Consider the following 6,750-nt stretch of genomic DNA (forward strand, 5'->3'; position numbering starts at 1 on the left):
ACAACTAAAAATTTTAAAAAAAATCTCTCACGTTGGCAAACAACGAGAGTGCGATAAGGCTGTGAGGTTACCTCCTAAGAATCACAATTTCCGAAGGAAATTTATCAGAGCTCTCCGTTGACGAAAGGAAATTTCCTTAACAAGGATCCACAGAATATTCACGATACAGGCGGGAAGTCACCATCGCACTACATCATTAAACAACCGTGGCTCCTCCCAAGGCGCGCAGTAGAAGTTTCCGTCTGCTGTGTCCCAAACCTATAACCGCGACGCGGTTCAGAAAACCACGGCAATACAAGCGTGCTCCATCCTTTCGCCACTCAAGTCCGTCGTAAATGTACAGCCACCACTAACAGTCCACCAGACCTTGCAACGTCTCAAGGAACGCAATCAAACCTTTTTTCTCTCCTCGACGCTCACCAACCGAGCACTCCTGAGAATCCACTCCCCTCCATCATATCCTCTGGTCACAACCCAAGGGTTGACCACTATCGATATATGAGGCAAAGAGGATATTCGCGACAAAGTAAATTGAACTGCCGCTCCACGGCTCACAATCGCTTAGGAAAAGTAGTGAGCGGCACAAGAGCACAGTATACTCAATAGTAGAGATAGTCTGTTTACTTGTGCTACATACGGAAGAACCTCGTCTGTTCGCTTTGCCTGGTGTCAGTGCCCCTGGGGCAGTAGCGTAGGGGCACGGGGAGCTAGTATGAGTGAGTGTGTGTGTGTGGGGGGGGGGGGGGGGGGGGGGGAAGGGTGGAGGAGTGGCTGTGACTTGTGCCACGCAGCTCATTAGCGGCCTCTAATAAGGCCAGGCAGACAAAGGTCAAGTCGCGTCCCACGCTGCACCTACTGGGCGCCTCCGCTAGGGACCAGCTAGTCCGTCCACTTACCTGTTCGAACTTCATTCTAGACACACTGTTATCAGAAACGAACCATCGTATTGGACCATCGTATTGGACCCACTCTGAGTAGAGAAACTTGTCTTCAGAAGTGGAAAATGCAAAATGAACTCCGTGGATAAATGATCTAAAATAAATAAATTCTTATTGTTATTTCGTTTGGCTTTAGTCTACTCGTTCTTCTGAAAACTTATTCATGCTATAATTATGGGCAAGTCGTTGTTCTAGTGTCCACGCTTTTTTCAGTTTCACACTTACAGCTATATGAGTTGTGTAGACAAGAACTTGAGAAGCACGGTCTTTCATCTGCAAGTGATCAATCACGAGTCGTCCAGTCATACTGACACGCAAGCACCTCTTCGAACGGCAGGGTCTGCCACTGTTCGGTGACTGTGACGTACCAGCATCAGGGCGCCACTTTTTACATGACTGATTTCATACTCTGACCAATTTTTCTTCATAACGGTTTTTGTCCACTACTTTAAACAACAAGGAGAAAAACATCGGAAGGCTTTGTGTGTTGCCGGTACTCCCTCCGAGATATTTTTTTTTCTCCTGCTGACCTGGGTTACCAAGGTTTTTCCGCCTCATTCTGTAGATGTACTGGACCAACTGCTATTCATATCTTGGGCGGTCGTCCGGGTAGTTGTTTATTGTACAGGTTATTTTGACATACACAAATGAACCGAAACTATAATGGTGAGGAGTGGGCATGGAGTGGTAAGATGCTGGTTTCATTTTGACAAAGATTTTAGCACTCTCGGTTTCAAAACACAATAAAGAAATTTTGAATACTAATAAGACGATAGCTTCAAACATTTGCATGAAATGATCGAACACTTTATTCAAAACCATCGATCCGCACATGCAAGCTAAATATGGCCGACCTCGGGTTGGAAATCAAGGCCACAATATGGAAAATTGATGACCCATCAATACAAGCTGAAATTCAAATGCCGCCCAGGCTCTCAGGATAGATTACATGAAAGGAGTGGACCGGAGTTCGGATAAACAACATTGTTATGTGCATAGTTCTGCATAGTCAGCGCGTTCACAACTTTCCCACTAGAGCGCGCCCCGCTAAGCACAACAGCGCAGGCGCAGTGCTCGTCCATCTCCACACTACGAGATGGCGCTGCCATAGAGACGGACCAAATTCTGCTTCCGCCGATCCGCGTATTAATATGTAATGCAGCCAATGGGATTGCTGTACCAGTCAGCATTAGTCTGTACCAGTCTGTACGAGATCTTCATTTGTCTGTACCAGTCTATAGTCAAGTTTCGGTCTGCGCCTAATAAGATTACCGTATTCCTGTACATAGCCATGAAGATAAATGTGTAGACACTTTTGTCAAGTATCAGAGATATGTGGCAATAACATTAACGTACCAATACCAAAGGAACTTCAGATTGTCAATTGTATATAGCATCCAGAACCAAGTTAAGTACTTTTTACGCTTGTTATTATTTTAGCCGGCCGGGGTGGCCGAGCGGTTCTAGGCGCTACAGTCTGGAACTGCGCGACCACTACGGTCGCAGGCTCGAATCCTGCCTCGGGAATGGATGTGTGTGATGTCCTTAGGATAGTTAGGTTTAAGTAGTTTTAAGTTCTAGGGGACTGATGTCCTTAGTATGGTTCAAATGGCTCTGAGCACTATGGGACTTAACATCTGTGGTCATCAGTCCCCTAGAACTTAGTACTACTTAAACCTAACTAACCTAAGGGCATCACACACATCCATGCCCGAGGCAGGATTCGAACCTGCGACCGTAGCGGTCACGCGGTTTCAAAATGAAGCGCCTAGAACCGCACGGCCACACCGGCCGGCGATGACCTAAGTAGTTAAGTCCCATAGTGCTCAGAGCCATTTCTTTTTTTTTTGTTATTATTTTAATAAATGTGTGTGAAAATTAATCAAGTTCTGTTTAAAGTTGGTCACCGTCAATCTGCTACTCTAAGTGTGCAAGTGGCAATTCTGTCGTCAGACCTAACGGCAGAAGGTAAACACGCCACGATAAGACCACAAGACATATTGCTGACACTCACCTACTTCGTTAGAGCGACAAGTCTAATAATCTGATGGTGTGTGTACTGAAAGTCTTACAGTATGCACATCACAAAGATTCACCATTAATAAAACATTTATTGGGAAAGATTAAGAAGTGCAAACATCCAATTTTACAGCAGGCAAAGTTTCTCAATACATCCGCTTAGTAAATTTAAAATAGACGGAATCAAAGAAAAAAAATTAACAATCTAAGAACAAGCCTTCAGGGTAGTTACAATTTAAACAAGAAATAATTAAATTTGCTGTATTTTAGAGTTAGTACACTTAAGAAAATAAGGAAAATAACATCAATGCCAGCATTCGACATAATTATTCCAGCTGTCCCTCTAGAATATTATGCCACAATTCAAATCTACAAACGGCATCCCGATTAATATCAAACCAAGAACCTGACGCTTAATAAGGACAATCACTTATAAATGCATCCCATTAACATACTGCGTCTACATATAAAAGCCCTTCTAATGAAAAAGCTTGCCTAGAGCCAGGAAACAAAACTTCTTAAAACTGTACTTACTACATACCGCTTATCGAGAAACGTGAAAACTGATTTTTTTCTGTAACCTTGTGAAAAACATTAAGAACAACTTGTTTTTAGCCATTAACGATGTTCCGCGCACGTGATTTACTACGAAGCAGAAAGCTATGCCATCCATTTTCGCAGTAGGTATGAACAGCGAAACAAGCAGTGCTCACAGAGGCTATGTCTGTACAAGATTTTTGAAATGGAAATGTCGTAGCTAAAGTGTGATTAAGAAATACATTGATGACTGTTAGTACATGAGAACGTATTAAAATTTCATTTACAATGACATAGTAGTAAGATATTAATACATAAGTTGGACCTAGCTCCAAGAACGGAACATTACCCGTGTACGACAACTACGGCTGTGAAATGAAATTCACTCTAGACAATCACTCTTGGTTATCAGGCCGTATGGCGAGCGACAGTCAGCTTGGTATTCCACCGCTGTCCAGAGGTCTCCAGACATGTCGTTTTAACAGGGTTTAGTTCCAGGTGGACTGAAGATCGATGAGTCCCGCTTAGAACTGAGCCCTGACCAACTGCCATGAATTTGTTTGCATATGAACATTTCACATTTCATATACCAATCTCTGTCCCATTCGAACAATTCCTAATCAGACACTTTAAACTTGGGCTGCAGTATTCATAACTAATATTATCATATAATTGGTGAAATCATTTACTGTCACATAGCCGATAATCAAGTGGAATGTACTGACGTCTATTGTTAAAGTATCATCACTCATTTCAGATGATTAGAGCACCACCACATGAAATCCACTGTTCAAATACGTTGCTATGAGTCTATGTGGATGCCAGAATTCTTGAAATTACCATTAATCGATTCTAGTGGCGTATGCGTCACGGAGTGTGAAGCGGTTGTTTGATGATTTAGTGAGACGGTATTCGATCGAAACATGTCTAAGAACGTGCTATTTAGTCAGACCGATAATATGTCTTTCTCTGACTTTTAATATTCACATAAGTCAAAGCCCCCTTCATTTTACTTGTTCCTTGACTGTCGCAACGCGGTTGGTTGTTTGTAATATTTTTGGCTTGCCAGCCATCACATTCGGCTACAAGAAGCTCTTTTTAGAGCAGTTGAGAAGGCCGCTGTGGTAAGATGACGTAATGTTGTGTGAGGTACCGGCGACAGAGGGTTTGTTTGGTACGTATCATGAGAAAGACCGCCTAAGTTGTGGTCCTTCTCTGCGACTGGCTGCTGTGTTCGGAAGTTGAGCGCCAATATGGTAATCTTCTATTATTAATATGCGAAAAATTAAACAGCGTATTTACTTGAATTTCAAATGAAAGCATCTCTCAGTAGCGTGGTATCATTCCATGATTTCATAAGCATTAATAACCAACAGAATAATAAAAAATGCTAAATGAAAAAGCAGACGAAGCACTTCGGTGATCTTCGGATCGCGCCTAACTTGGTTAGTGGGCGAAGTGTTTTGGCTATAAGATTAGTGCTCGTTCGGCAGTCTCGGACGATGGACATGTTGTCCACCGCGGCATCAGTTAAAACTTAGTTAGCAACGTCTGGAGTCTAAGATGAGGGCTGGTTCGGCAGTGTCCGAAGACAGACATGCAGTTGAGAGCAGTGTTATACTAATTACGGAAATATGCAGTTCATTAACTTGTTGAAGGATACAAATCATTTGTGACTTTAACAAAGAATGTAATTGTGAAGTTCCTCGTGTTCTCTAATAAAAAGCGAGTAGCATCCCATAGAAACAAAGTGAGTGGGAGTAAATCATTTCTAAAACAACAGTTTCTCGCTAAGAGTTTCATACAGCGTCAAGTTACGGATTCACGACCTACGTGCTGTTTTCTGCGCAGGGGACAACATCTATGGAAGGCTGCAGGTTGGTGAACATTTATTAGATCTTATGCATTCCACTCAGGGCTGTGGAAGCATATAGGCACCTCGCGTGTACTGCAATCTTCGTACAAATTAGATCAGTGACATTTCATCTTTGCTAACACAAAGAGGTATGAAAAGGAGAGAGATTTTTGAAGGGAAGAAATATATCATACACATCTACATCTCTCACTTCTCCCTCTTTTTCGACCTGCCGTACATAGCAGCCCTTGCGTCGATAATCGTTGAGGTCGAAGTGCTTTATAACTATGAGGTGATGACTGTGAACTGTAACCGACCAGCGAACTATGTAAGGACTGTGATTTACGTGAACTGTAAACGACCAGAGAAATACATTAGGACTTTGGTTGAACTACAATGTCTGATGTCGAAATCAAATTTTGTGTTTCAAGGACCGTAATACCGGTATAAAGCGGGTATAGGAAGAGTGGAAGTGCAACGAAAATGAAAGTTAACGTTGTGTGCGCCGTCCATACGATTACGTTATTAATCATCACTTCAAAGTTTGGAAGGTAGGAGACGAGATACTGGAAGAAGTAAAGCTGTGAGGACCGTGCGTGAGTCGTGCTTCGGTAGCTCAGATGGTAGAGCACTTGCCCGCGAAAGGCAAAGGTCCCGAGTTCGAGTCTCGGTCGGGTACACAGTTTTAATCTGCCAGGAAGTTTCATATCACTTCACTGTTCTACACGCTACGAGATAGTACATCTTGCAGCGCAGCGCGAGGCAACCACGGACGACAGGTGCAGTGGTAACAAGCAGCGGCCGGCGCAGTTAACGCTACACGGCGCGTTTGGAGTGTCATCCTCAGCACACCACGACAGCGAGGCTGCGACCATCGGTGCAGCCCACAGCTACCAGAATCAGCGGAGGAAAGCAGTGTAAGTGCTGCGACTGGGTATAACAGTCTAAGATCTATCATTGGAACAATAGTATTAAGATGTCAGGAGGAAAGAGAAATACGAAACGATCTGAAGATTAGAGTAAGAGTTCAATCCGACAGTAGCAGTAACCAAGTGGTGGGATAGAAACAAGTAAACGGCGATGAAGTCAGGTATGGGTTTAGTGATGTGTCAAATGTAGTAACAAATAGCCCACGTGAAAATACAAACTCAGACTTTGGTGATGAATTCCCAACAGCAAATTCAATAACCAATAATCACATTGAGAATCCTGAATAGACGTGAATGATCTCAGTAAAGGTGTAGAGCTAACCAATAAAGAGGGCAGTGTAAACATTGATTCAGTGGCAAACTATGATAATATAAACCCATGATTTGTAGTTCTTAGTCAAAACGAAATGAATCATTTGATTCACGATGCTAGAGAAAATGGCCCTGACATTGACATTACTAATGAGCGAAT

The sequence above is a fragment of the Schistocerca serialis genome, chromosome 6 (assembly GCF_023864345.2).
Source record: "Schistocerca serialis cubense isolate TAMUIC-IGC-003099 chromosome 6, iqSchSeri2.2, whole genome shotgun sequence".
Taxonomy (NCBI): Eukaryota; Metazoa; Arthropoda; class Insecta; order Orthoptera; family Acrididae; genus Schistocerca; species Schistocerca serialis.